This window comes from Podarcis liolepis (assembly GCF_965112155.1).
Source record: "Podarcis liolepis genome assembly, chromosome: 2".
Taxonomy (NCBI): Eukaryota; Metazoa; Chordata; class Lepidosauria; order Squamata; family Lacertidae; genus Podarcis; species Podarcis liolepis.
The window spans coordinates 11,982,093-11,996,703 of NC_139555.1; the positions used below are offsets into that span (position 1 = coordinate 11,982,093).

The 14,611-nt window shown below is 40.8% G+C and overlaps 1 protein-coding gene across 3 annotated transcripts in view; it reads left to right on the forward strand.

Moving 5' to 3' along the window:
- The window catches only part of CBX5 (chromobox 5), a 61,473-nt gene that overhangs the window by 14,783 nt on the left and 32,079 nt on the right, over positions 1 to 14,611 (forward strand). Inside the window, exons 2-3 of one of the 3 annotated variants that reach the window (XM_083490575.1) lie at positions 211 to 341; positions 452 to 530. The exons of the other annotated variants lie outside the window; for them this stretch is intronic. The gene's annotated coding sequence lies outside the window, so the exon portion shown is untranslated. The remainder of the gene's footprint in view (positions 1 to 210; positions 342 to 451; positions 531 to 14,611) is intronic. 3 annotated transcript variants of the gene reach the window in all.

Below are 14,611 nucleotides of genomic sequence, written 5' to 3' on the forward strand. Positions count from 1 at the left end.
TGCTGTGGTCATGAGAAGTTTCCTGAGGCCTAATGGATCTTTCAGTGTCTTCCAGTGGGAAACAATGGGGAAATGGCAATAGTGATTCTGCATGTTTATTTGATTGGAATCTGTGTGGAAATGTACCTCCTTTTAATCCAGTATGGATGAATAGGAAACTAATACAAGTACTTTAGTATCATCCCTGAAATAGCCATGTTCATATTTTAGATGGAAAATATTTCTCTGTTTCCTGTGCTCCATAAGATGGGAAACTTGTCAAGGCAAAGTAAATGCCTCGCAAATCAGAAAAGACTACAGCAATATCTGGTTGAATTAGAAACTTCAGAGCACATCTGAGTGTGAGTATTCCCCCCCCCCATCCTATATTGATACATTTGTATATATTAATACACTTTTTAAAAATTATACCAAACTTTAAAATCTTTTCATTTGTGTTTTTATCCTGCAGTTTTGTTTCAGAGAATCCATACTACTAAAGTACCCCAATCAGAATCTTGCAGAGCAGCACGAAACCACCTGAAGATCAGGTAACCTGAAAATGGAATGAAGAGGTATATTGTTGACTGGGTTTTAAGCATCATTGCTAGATCAAAAATAGGTGCAATGTGCTTTAAAGAGGCTGCTGTTTTACAGTAAGAAACTGACCCAAGGGCATAACTGCAAAAGCAAGATCTCTGTGTTTATGGCTGCTTATAGGATCCATCAGTGCTGATTGCTCTGATTGGTACTTTCCTGCCAGAAGAAAATTGGGGTGCCTAATAATGATGATTTATGTACAGTTGGGTCTTATTCTGACACTTCATATACAGTGCTCACTCAGGTCAAAATGTTACATTTGTACATTTTCAGGTTTAAATAGAAACACTGATGTTATCACAAGACGAACACTAATCAGGCACATTGATGCCAACTATTCTGTAGTGCAAAGCAACTTTAGGAAATGTCTTTTTATTTATATTTATTGGTTGATTGATTTTATATACTGCCCTGTACCTGGAGGTATAGAAGTTGATATTTGTTTTACATTAGTTTAGAAGCTGATATTCGGTTCATAAGAACTCACAGTATTCTCGGTATTTTCATATGGCATTATAACTAACCAATTAAAGAGGTAGGATATTGGTAACTCTCTCTGAGAACTTTATGCTGAAAGCTCAGTAAATCGCTAAACAACAACAACAGTAAAACCCAGTTGGATCTCTATATTCGAAGCCTTAGAATGCTCACACAGAAGGACTTTCCCATCCCTTCCTCTCCTCTCCTCCTCCTTTGGCTTCTGAAAAACTTCTCCTGGGTCAAGGAGTCTTCCAGAAAAGTGTGGGGTGGGGTGTGGGGACTGTAATGGGGAGTGGGGATTTGGCTGTACTTGTTTAGAGGTTCTTCTGTGAGTGTCTTTACACTTGTGCTTCTCTGGATCCAACCCATAAATAGTCCTAAAATTGTTGTTTCCTTCAATTGTGTTAAATATACCTTATTTTTTGTTTCATACAGTTTCTTGCAAAACAAGCTCCTCGTGTACTTATAACATGTATATGAGTTCCCTGTATTAATAAAATATTTTGCTGAATGTAACTGTATTCGGTGCTTTATTTTGGAAATACATTATTGACTCTTGTATTTTGGTATTTGATATGCTTCCTGGTGAAAGTATTTGGATTTGAAATAGGTAAATGGAGGTTGTCATTGAGAGTCTCCTGACACATTTAATAAAATTATTTGACTCTCAAACAGGATGCTTTTGAAAATTATATTTTGTTAGCAAGGCATAAATGCTAATTTTTTTCCTCTAGCAAAAAAATACCTTTCAGAAATCTTATCACTTATGTTTCAGTTGGAGTTTTATGCCCTTGGCTTTGTCCCTTTCTTGTAACTTATTCCCTTTTCTGGTGTGATTTTATTGTAATCTCCTCTTCTTGTCTCTCCCCCCCCCCCATGAAGTATAGGAAACCTAGTTAAGCAATTTAAATTTCTAGAAGCTTAGTAGCACATAGAGAACTCATTGCAGTTTAACGAATGTTCTGACACACCATACAGAAACATAGCCTTGCTCTCTTGTTACATTAATCTCGGTACTAATTCTTTCCTTGTATTTAAGTAGGCAACATTTATTACACAATAGAGTAAAATCATCTACACCTTCAAGAGTTCATACACCTCCAAAGTGGCATGTCATTGATTGCCAGCAGTACCATTCTGTGGCTTACTTTGAACAATGTAATATCTGCATAATAAAAACGACACAAATCAGACACAACAAATCACAACACAGAAAAACAAACAGATGAACATCTCAAACTCCCACGACCTTATGTTTCTTATCTCAAAAAAAAAGTGGGTGGAAGACAGGCAGAGTGAAATACTAAAATTTCTGGTGGCTTGAATCATGTCCTAAATTAATGAAAATTCACTCACGTATGATGTCACACAAACTGAGTACTAACCAGCAAAGATTGGGTATACCTGGATCCATCTTTATTGATGAAGCTGTTGTTGTTACCTTAGGTCTTGGACACGGGTGGTGCTGTGGTCTAAACCTCTTGGGCTTGCTGATTGCAAGGTCAGCAGTTCGAATTCACACAACGGGGTGAGCACCCGTTGCTCTGTCCCAGCTCCTGCCAACCTAGCAGTTCAAAAGCATACCAGTGTGAGTAGATAAATAGGTACTACTGCAGCAGGAATGTAAACAGTGTTTCTGTGTGCTCTAGCACTTGTCATGGTTCTCCATGCACCACAAGTGGTTTAGTCATGCTGGCCACATGACCCGGAAAGCTGTCTATGGACAAATGCTGGTTCCCTTGGCCTGAAAGTGGAGACGAGCGCTGTGCCCCATAGTTGAATTTGACTGGACGTAACCATCCAGGGGTCCTTTACCTTTTACCTTTACCTTAGGTCTTGTTTACTTAACTTTGCTTTCAGTATGCATTGACTTTTTAACATCTTGCCTTTCCAAGCAGTGTTTCTCTCTGGCCATTTCCATCGCCGTAATTTTCGCGATACTTCATACATGAAATAAGAGCCACTCTTGCCTACAAAAGCTCCTGACATGATAACCATTATCTTTTATGGGTTACATCTCCTCTTTCTCATGTACCATGAGATCCTGAGGTGTTTTTCGTACCATCTAGTTTAGCTCTCAGATTACATTTAACTTCACCGTTGTTGTTCCTTTGTCCAGGCTGTTATTCCAACAACGAGTGTAGTTCTCCAGCCTCTCTTGAGTTGCAAGAGAGCTTTGTTCTGCAGCAGGGAAGAGACAGCACGTTCTTGACTAGGCAGAGAAACAGTGCATAGCTTGGGTTGTCGGCCTATGATCAGGACATAGTATACACCTCCTCTGTCATAAGAGGACTGCAGCTCCACAGAATTTGTCTGTGTTGTGGAGACACAACTCTTGATTTATGACCAGTGGCTTAACGTTCCCCAGAAATCCATCTAGCAAATGAGACCAATATAGTGGTACCTTGGGTTAAGTACTTAATTCCTTCCGAAGGTCCGTACTTAACCTGAAAGTGTTCTTAACTTGAAGCACCACTTTAGCTAATGGGGCCTCCTGCTGCTGCCGCGCCGCCAGAGCACGATTTCTGTTCTCATCCTGAAGCAAAGTTCTTAACCTGAAGCACTATTTCTGTGTTAGCAGAGTCTGTAACCTGAAGCGTATGTAACCTGAAGCATATGTAACCCGAGGTACCACTGTATAATAATCTTGTGAGCTGGACATTTCTGGCTGTGTTTTTTTTAGGTTGAGCTTGCATTTCATCAAACCATAATAAGAATCAAAAAATGTTTTGAAAGACATAGGGCATGACACTAGTGTTTTGTGGCTTTATAAGGCGGCAACATGTCAAATTTATAAATTGGGTGGCTGATCTTTCAAATGTAGAACTACACCAGTGGTTTTCAAGCAGTGTGCCGTGGCACCCTGGGGTGCCTTGAAAGATGGTCAGGGGTGCTATGGGCAACACTGGCCTCTGCCCCACTGTCCTTCCCTGCCTCCTCAGATTCCCTCTTGCGTCTCTGCCTCCCAATGGTTTTACATAGCTGTTTGTTGCAGCAGCCCTGGCCACAAGCTCCCCAGGCAAATGGTGCCTCTGGCTCTGACCAGGGGTTGCTTCCCAGGTCCCTGTGGGGAAGTGTGATGAGGCAGCTCTCTTTGGGGTGGGGGGCCAGCTTAGAGACCAGGAGCAGAAGCCGCGGCTGCCCAAAGAACTCCCAAGTAGAGGGGAGAAGAGAGGAGGCTGAGGGAACACACCGCAAGGGAGGGTGTTTGAAAAAGGATAAGAGGCTGCCAGCTCTGCAGGCAGGGAGTGACATAGCTGGGCTCCTGAGCCCCACAGGGATGTCACAGAAAGAGTGCAGTTGGTTAAGGGAGCCGTGGACTCAAGAAGGTTGAAAGCCTCTGAACTACACCTTCATGCTACACTTTTAAAAGGCATCTTATGCCTGAAGGTGCCATAGCACCTGATATGTCACTCAAGTGCTGTCTTGCAGGATGCTGCTACTAAAACCCAGGATCTCCAGAGAGGGAACCGTGTTCTTTGTTTTTCTGCAGAAGACTAGGTCTTGCAGCACCTTAAATTTATGGGGTAAGCTTTCGTGGAATAGAGTCCTTTATCAGGTACATGAAGTGTTGCCCTAAAGGGAGGTAAAGGTAAAGGTACCCCAAACCGTTAGGTCCAGTCGCGAACGACTCTGGGGTTGCTTGCTCATCTTGCTTTACTGGCCGAGGGAGCCGGCGTACAGCTTCCAGGTCATGTGGCCAGCATGATTAATCCGCTTCTGGCGAACCAGAGCAGCGCATGGAAATGCCGTTTACCTTCCTGCCAGAGCGGTACCTATTTATCTACTTGCACTTTGACGTGCTTTTGAACTGCTAGGTTGGCAGGAGCAGGGACCGAGCAATGGGAGCTCACCCTGTTGCGGGGATTCGAACCGCCGACCTTCCGATCGGCAAGCCCTAGGCTCAGTGGTTTAGACCACAGCACCACCCGCATCCCACGTCCTAAAGTTAGCAAGCATTTAAAAAGTGATTGGGACACCCCTTCTCTTTATGATGAGCTAACGTGAAGGCTAAGTGAAATAATTGTGCTACATATCCTCTATATATGCTAAATGTGTGTTCACATTGCTTCGTTGGTGTTGAATTTTTTTTTCTTTTCTGTTATGCAAAGAAAATGCTGGCAAGTTTCTATAGATTCCTAGAAATTTCCCTATGTTTTGTTGTTGTTATTAGCTCAAAACTGCATATTTAAAAAGAGGCAGAGGCACTAGTCCCCAGACAGGTGGCTATAGATCTGTGTCTTCTAAACTACAGCAGTTTATCAGATTAAAATATGGCATTCTCTTCTTCCTTGTGAGTTGCAAATTTTTATTTCTCCTATATTATAAAACAGTGGAGCTTTTTGTTTAGCCAGGAAAAATTGCTTACAGTTAAAATCAAGCACAGGAACAATTCAGATGGAAATAGGAAGACCTATACAGTTATGCGCATGTGAAATCAAGATCTCGTGGTAGCTGCATTGCAGTAATTTTGTTGCAGTGGTCCATGTTGACCCAAATGGTTAGATAGCATTTCTGCTTCCTGTGGCTTAATTGTAGGGTCTAGATCAGTGTTAGCTTTTTGTCCCTCCCTACCTGTCCTTCACAGCAACAGAAGTGTGCATTCACAGAAAATGACATTTTAATCACTAATGGTGTCCATAGCTGGTACTTAGTTCTCCGGCACCCTACAGGATATTATAAAATGATGATAATCATACCTCAAATTTATGTAGTGTTTCTTGAGCATTCAAATAACTTCACCTTCCAAATTTTAGCAATCCTTATAACAGTACAGTATTACTGTATACAGTATTTTTATCATCACCATATTGCAGATACAGGGCTGAGAATAAGCTTGGTTCAGACATAACTGAGCCATGGTTTGTTTGACAAACCAGAAGTTAGCAATGAGTTAACCCACAGGTGATCAAACAAAATTATGACTAGCTTGGTTTGTTTCCCAGCTGCTCTTGTCTCCAACATACCTTTGTATATGATAATGTGTGTGTGTATACATGTGTGTGTGAAAGTATTGCTAATGTTTAATTGTTTTCAAACATTGCTTTTTAAATACATTTTAATACAGTAACCTAGTTTAGTTGTAAGCCACGTTGAGTCCCTGTTTGGGGGGAAAAGCATGCTATAAATCAATATGATATTTTGTAGTTTCTGGGGTGAGGTGGTCAAACTATGATTAGGCAAATGCTGGATTCAGAGGTAATATTAAGCCATGGTGAAAGTAAGCCAGGTTTGTAAGCCAGAAACAAACCATGATTTCAGATTGTGGGGTTTTTTTGCAGTAGACAAACCACAGTTGACCTGCAGGGCAGGGTTTGCATATAAAACTAAGCCATGGTTTAATAAACCACAACTAGATTTGTCTAAAGTTATCTACTAGAAGTGATGTTTGTCACTGTGCTACAGCTGCTGCCTCTCTACTGTCCCCCAGTCTACACTATCAGATACTTTTTCCTTCCAAACCATAAACACCACTGGCCACAGCTCATTCTCTCAACTGCTTTCAAAGAATACCTAGAGAAGATCTTGATGAGTTGTTGTGGAGCCAGCTGCTTCATGCTCCGGGCCCTCTGGACTTTTTTGACTGCTCCTGTTGGAACAAAAGTGTTTTACCAGCTGTGTGAGCACTTTACAGACAGAGATATGGTTTGCTCTCCTTGTAACTCCTAAATTCATCAGGGTGGATTCTCAAATATCTCCTTTACCAAAGCGACATAACAACATTCAAATGAGAATTCCTCCAGTAACTCCAGTATTTCTTGGGCTTTGACTGTTTCTAAGTAACTGATGCTTGCGTTAACCCAAAGTAGCAAGGCAAGCAATTATGTGAAATATAGGGGAATGGTGTGGGAAAGATAGAGGGGTGGTTTAGACAAAGCTTCTGGGCAAAAAGATCACCTTTTGTGTCTGGTATTTATAGCTATATGCATGGAAATTGCATCAAAACGAGGTGTAAATTTCCCTTATTTATCTCAATAGAGTGTTAATGGTAAGGCTTAGTTGTCACAATTTAAATGCTAATGCTCTAAGACAGTGGCCCATCTTGAGTCACTGGAATGTGGCTGTAAATCACCCAGTGGAGACTTTGCTGTGAACTTTTGAAACTGATAGATGTAGAAGCTTAGGGTGTGCATGAAGGTGATATTCTACTGATGTTCTTAAATTTCTTCTATAGAACAAAGACCTGTCGAGGCTTGCACAATTTTTGGTCTGAGTCTGAAGTATCTCACACTCCTTTTGTGTTAAGGAGAGACTACCCACATCCTAGTTTGGTGTCTTCTTTGTAAAGGAAAGCTGTCAGGCTAACATTGTACCTTAGAAACAACGAAGATGAACACCTTAAAGATGCACAAGTTAGGGCATCAGCTCAGGGTTGGAGACTAAAAATGTAAAGACATGGAAGAAAATGGTGTGGGGTTTCTCCAAAGCTAGTCCCCCCCCCCGTCCCCCCGAATTGAAAAATGGTGTGTGTGAAATATTTTCATTTTACATGAATAAAATATTTAAGAGCAGGTGACCATGTACTTAACTCCTCAAAATTATTGTTACTCTTTCAAAACAAAAAAACCTGGGTAACTGGAAGATTGCTATGTAAGTACAGTATCAGATCATTACAGTTCCTGTACACTGAGGACAATCAATTCTCAAGTTGTACACTAAGACTTCCAAGTCTCAAATGCAAGCGCAAAATACATTTCTGCTTCTAGGGCACACTGCCATTGTCACAAGAGAAGTTGCATTTTCATCTTGTTACAACACAGTTGGTGGATCTGTCTCTGTCCCCTTGGCTTGACTGGGCCTCAAGAGAACTGGGAGTAGGGGAACATACAGAGCAGTAGAAATTTGTTGCCGCTGCAAATCTGTTGGATCCAAGATTCAAAGGCAGAAATGTGAGTGATGATAGCACTGCTACTGCATTTGACTGGATTGCAAAACAAGCAGAACACTTAGGACCAGATGTGCTTTCAAATGTTGCAGAATCCAGAACATCTTTAGTTACTTAGCTCAGGAATGCAGACTGGGATTCTGCCAAACCTATCCCTCCTGCAACATGGTTGCAAGCCTCTGCGCAGCACAACCTCTGACTCCTCTTGCTTCTCGGCTACTTTGTAACCCTCCATCTTTTGCAGCATGTAGAAGAAAGTGGTCTATGCTTGGAAATACACCAAATCAATAAATAAACGGACACATGAAAGGGTAGAGCAGGTCTGGGGGAACCTTTGGGCCTCCAGATGTTGCTGAATTTACAACTCCCATCAGCCTCAGCAAGCATTGTCAATGGCCAGACATGATGGGAGCTGTAGTTCAGCAGCAGCTGGAGGGACAAAGGTTCCCCACACCTGGGATTGAGAAACATATTTCAATCTGGGCATACCCCCATTTTTCATGTCCATTATAAATCCATTGACAAATATAAACAACTGATCATGATAGCTGAGAAAAAAAGATAATGATTGAATTTCATGTCGTATTCATTGCCTTTTGGTCCTCTCCTCCCTGCCACTCTTTTTCTCAACTTTTTATGAATGGAATTAGTAAGTGCTTTATGTCTGCTTGACATAGGAGGGCTGAAATATTTTTTTCAGAAGACATAATTTGTTTTACTGTACTGAAACTGGCAAAAGGGATGCTAGGTCCCTTATAGTTCAGCAGGTTGTAACACTGTTTGTAACACAAAGTAAATTCAGTTTGTAATTATTGCCTTAATAAACTGTACTTTTAATAAGCCAAAGATGATAATTTTATGGGAAACCAAATTGCAGATAATACGTTTTACGTTCCTAAAGCAACAAAGTCATTTCCAGTAAAGGGTGCTAAAAAAGGAGTACTGCATATTTTCCCCTTTATTCCAAAGTTTCTGTTCTTCCTGGTGGGGGGGGGAGTGGGTTTTAATTTTGCATCTTTACTTGGGGCTTTCCTTTGGCTGCCCCCCCCCCCAGGCCACATTTCCGTGACCCTGCTTCAGACTTTCTTTGAGTGTCTTTGGCTGGCTGGAATGTGCCCTTGAGCGCTGAATTGAAGGATAGAGAGGCATGTGTGAGTATGTGTAGAAACTAGCCCACTGTACAAAGGTAAAAATTTGTACACAAAGCAACATGGTCCTTGGGACTGACAAAGATCCACTCCTCACATAAGCCTTTGTGGACTATCTTGAATTGCTGCTAGCTAGCTAGACAGATAGATAGTTACACGCACACATCCATACATGTTTTTTTTTTAGGGGGGAGGTTTTGTTTACAATAGGGACGCAGGTGGCGCTGTGGGTTAAACCACAGAGCCTAGGACTTGCCGATCAGAAGGTCGGCGGTTCAAATCCCCACAACGGGGTGAGCTCCCATTGCTCGGTCCCTGCTCTTGCCAATCTAGCAGTTCGAAAGCACGTCAAAGTGCAAGTAGATAAATAGGTACCACTCCGGCGGGAAGGTAAACGGTGTTTCCGTGCGCTGCTCTTGTTCTCCAGAAGCGGCTTAGTCATGCTGGCCACATGACCCAGAAGCTGTATGCCGGCTCCCTCGGCCAGTAAAGCGAGATGAGTGCCGCAACCCCAGAGTCGGTCACGACTGGACCTAATGGTCAGGGGTCCCCTTACCTTTACCTTTTTGTTTACAATGAGTTCAGAGGGAAATGACAGTGCAGCAAAGTACTTAATAGTGGCAATTCACCAAACAGTTCTTAACACAGACATCCTGACATTGGTAAGCCAGTTAACATATATAATGTGCTAAAAATCCTTTGCACAAAGGATAGCGTTGAATCCTTTGAAGTGTTGTACTTCAGTGGTTTTGTGTCACAGTTTCCCTTTGAACCTCCTTTACTCCAAGATCACTTTACAGAGTGTCCTGGGAATCTGAAATGGTCCTTCGCTGGCTTCGAATAGTGTCATTTCTACTGTCAGATTCATGCCCATTTATTATTTTGTGTGGAGGAAGGCCTGTTTTGTCCTATGTGGAATGCGGAAAGACATTGCTGCAGATGATGGCATATATCACCTTGGAAAGATGATCAGGTGAATGAATCCCTGATGTCGATGGCAGCATTAGGTTGTGCTCTAGTGTTACCAGAGCGGATGGGGGGGGGCAGGTCAGGTGGTACCCGGTGCAGAAAATTTCTTGTCACCCCCCACACACTGATTTTTATTTTTTTGCCTGCAAAAATGGTTTTACCTTATTTCTTATTTTCTTACAAAGGAATGTAGATTCTGGGCCTACGGACGGATACTTAAATCTACAGGATGGACTGTGTTTTGGCTTGTGTTATTTTATTTATATTTATTGTTTATTTAATAAAATTTATTTTTAAAAAACCTACAAAGTGGTTTACCAAAACAAAAAACCCCACAGCAGTAAAATCAAGAAAAATCGGCTGCGTGCAGGGGGCGGGACAAAGGCAAGGCAAGGCCTAATCTACTCAGCCTGGTCTCATTTTCTTCACATAGGCCGACTTTCCAGGACCTGGGAAGCCCAGTGGAGGGTAGGGCAGTAGGGTGGTTCATAAAAAGCTTTTTTAAAAAAAACAAATCCCTGCTCTGAAGGTCTTATCTTACTACACTAGGGATTATATAGCTATATCGGAAATTTCATGCATATCACTTAATATCTTGACCCTGCTCCACTGAATTGAAATTTCAGCCTTCACGACATAGGAAAACGGCCAAGTAAACAGCTATTTTCGTGGAGGAGGGTCAAGATATTAACTGATATGCATGAAATTTCAGATATAGCTATATAATCCCTAGTGTAGTAAGATAAAGACCTTCGGAGGAGGCTTTTTTTTTAAAAAGTTTTTTATGAACCGCCCTAGTAGGGCAGCAATTGTTCCTTGATAATTTGTCAGCCCCTTCCATTATGGCACCTGGGGCAGCCCCCCCGGCCCCCCTTTCCTATGCCCCTGGCACCAGGAGGTGGGGGGGGGTACTGCAGGTGTAGTGGGAAATGGGTGAAAAATGCCCTCCCTGCTCCTCTGCTGGCAGGTTCCTCTGCTGGATTCTCAGTCCCGTCTGTGAATGGAAGAAGTCCTTCAGTTAGTGCAGGGGTGGCCAACTCTCAAGAGACTGCAGTCTACTCACAGCTAAAAACTGGCAGTGATCTACTCCTTTTGGGGGGTTCAGGTCAAAGTTGCTGAGCTTTTTTTAGGGAGGAGGAAAGTCGAGTGATCTAGATCACGATCTACCTGTTGGACGTGCCCGAGTAAGTGGAAGCCTAGTTAGGATCCAAGTCATTGATATATTAGATTCTTTTATCAGACCAAGGGTGCCTGGTACAAAAGTTTTGGGGGTATTCTTTTCCTTCTGACAGAAATGTGGGCTATTGTAGACCTTATTGATAATAAAACATAATGCTAGAGAATGGGAAAATCTGGTCTCCATCCAGAACTTTAGGAAGATGCATATGCAGTTTTCTTTCTATGTCACTAGTCTTTGTTTGGGATCGGGTAGAAGAAGGTTGACCTGTGACAGAAGTCCTACAAGGCACACAACACTAGTCTTAGGTATTTCATCTCAGGATTGTGGCCAAGCCATTTATTGCAGTGGTAAATGCAGCCATGCGTTTTAGCAGGAAGCAGAAATAGTTCTTAATAAATTGTGAAATGAATTCTTCTATAAATTTATTTTTTTAAGTCCACATTGCACCATTTGTTCATAAACTACACTTCTGAGATTGAAGTCTGTTGGATTTTTCTGTTTGTGAACCAAGTGAGCGATAAGCAGGGTGTGCGGGGGGGAACCATTTGTATCAATTCTCTAAATTAAGTAACTGAAATTCCTATTCCACAGCAGCAAGGTTATAAGAAAGCTTTCTCTTTCTGTAAGATGTAGCTACCTCTTCTTTGGAGCTGATTTTTTTTTGGGTGCCATTTAAATAACAATATATCTGCAACACTGAGCACATTTTATGATATTGTGGCACAATAACTCACACTTAAATGTCAATAGAGACACTTGAGAGAACCTACAAGGTTCAATAACTTCTGGTGTGGTTTGTTTCTCCTGTCATCGGCCATTATATTTTTTACAGCTTTTAAATTGCTACAGAGAGAAATTGCTTTGGATTATAATGGATGGTTAAGAGGCTGCCAAGGGTACCCTTGCACGGGGTGGATGAAAGTTCAATACTATTTTGGTTTTATGTGTCTAAGTTCTAGGCTATATAGCTTAAATGTAATTTGTTTGACAAATGCATTGGAGTGATACTGGAGTACAAAACTATACTGCGCATTAAAAGAGGCACTGCCAAACCCTTCATCAAATTTTTGGTAGAAGATTAAACTTCAGCCATTATCTTAGTTTTCTGAATATTTGCTTGGAACTTCTACGGGCATTGTCAGCCATGTGACTTTTTGTGGGCTCTAGCAGGGAGTGGGCCCAAGAACTGAACTTAAGACAAGCTTTTTTTCCTTGGATAATTGTTACTAGAAACTAGGACACTGCTGTATTGCATAGCTGTTATCCCACTGTAGATTTGTGAAGGTTTGTTGACAGGATCCAGAAAGTTCATCAGGTTTCTTAAAAGGAGACTGTAAGCTTAATTATCAGGTAACATTTGTGTAATTTATTGAAATTGCCTTTTTATACTAGGGTAATTTCCAATATCCTTCTTTTTGTCCTCACAACAACCATGTGAGGGAGGTTAGACTGTCGGATAGTGAGTTGCCCAGGGCCTTTCAATAAACTTCATGGTTGAACAGAACTTTGAACCTGACTCCCTCCATCACCAAGCTTTATATGCACTCAGCACATTTGTATAATTTAGTTTTGCTCCAAAGGAAACTGCAAAGTAAACTTGACTCCAAAGATTGCACTGGACAAATGAAAAATAATTTCTCTGTTCTTTCCTCCAAAAACCCCCCACAATTATGGAGAGTCCTCTGATAATCTGAAGACAGTCTGGGGGTATTGGAGAGAGAGAGAGAGAGAGAGAGAGAGAGAATTCTCCCAGTTATTTTTATTTTATATTTATATTTATACCCCGCCCTCCCCAGCCAAGCCAAGACCAGGCTCAGGGTGGCTAACAACCAATAATAAAAACAAGTTGATTAAAATACAATTTAAAAAACAAGATTAAAATACAATACAGTTAGTAGAATGGTCTTCACGCACAGTGGAATTTTTGGATCCAAAGGCTGTGGAATTCATACTTTTGATTTACAACAACGCTCTGCTTATGGGTAAGCATCTATTTCAGTATGCCCCAAATTTATTTATTTATTTATTTATTTTAATATTTATTTCTATACCACTTTATATTTTTAATAAAAAACTCAACGCGTTTTCAGAATATTAAATCAATAAAACAATAGCCGGGCGATGTTCCTCCCACCTCTTCCTCTTCAAACTAAAGGTTTTTTTTAAAGAAACTAAAGGTATAGTAATTGAGAAATAACAGATTTTGTTAAAAAATAACAAATTATTCTTAGATCTACATGGCATCCAGAAGCAGAAAAACTCCTGTCAGGCAAAGATTTCAGTTTGAATCCGGGCCCTCGAGTGGCTCTGATATTAGTAACTAAGAACGAGGTTTTTAAAAGGCCTTAATTTAATTGTCCTGTGTCTCACCATCAGAAAATCCCACTTTTTCTTTTCTGCATAGTGATTTGCCTCAAGAAAGAAAGAACATTAGCAGATATATCACATGCCTCTTCTTTCGGATGTCTAAAGCATGTTTGTAAAGATGAGCTATGTTTGTAAAGATTGAAGTTGGAGAAATACAATAATGGTCATTGCAGCAACAAAATCTACCTAGAAGATTCATAACTTAGAACCATTGCTATTCTGTCCCTTCCCTTTTGTACTGAAATTTCCCTGACTTCTCCTAACCTGGTTTGGAATTAAGTACGCTGATGCACCAAAGCTGAAGGTTGTCAAAATACAGTGTAGCAATAAAATAAAATAAGTGATCATGTAAATGTGTAGTGTACAATGTAGGATGAATTTGGGTGAAGTTGTATGAGTAGGGGTACATGATCTTGAAGCCAGGTACCGAATCCCTATGCTATGGTACATTATTAAATGCTCACTGATCAAAAGATTTGTAAATACAGGAAATTTGACAAAATGGTGACAAAATGTTATCTTACTTAGTTTTAACAAAAATATTTAATTACAATGAAAACATTTAATTTAACGCTGTTGCTGGCAGGCTTCCCAGAGACATTTGTTTTAACATGTTTTTAATCCTGTATTTTTAAATTGCTATAACTCACCGTGGGACCTCATGGTGAAGGGCAGGTAAGTGATTGAATAGAAAATAATAATTTGTTTGGTCATTGTGGGAACAGGATTCTGAACTAGAAGGACCCTTGGCTTGATCCATCAGGGCTCTCCTTGGCTTCTTACTTAATTACTGCTTTTTAGCCATGCTATTTTTTTCTTGTTGTGTAATAGGGCTTTAGGCATTTCTTAGATATATATAAACTTTCTGGTACATGGGCAGACTTAACAGAGCTTTTCTTTCAGTCCATTGTTGGGGGTTATGTTAGCGTTTAAAATTTTAAGTATGAGACATTCGCAGGGATTGTTTTTGCATCAAATAGCACAATGTGAGTGTTGCTGGAA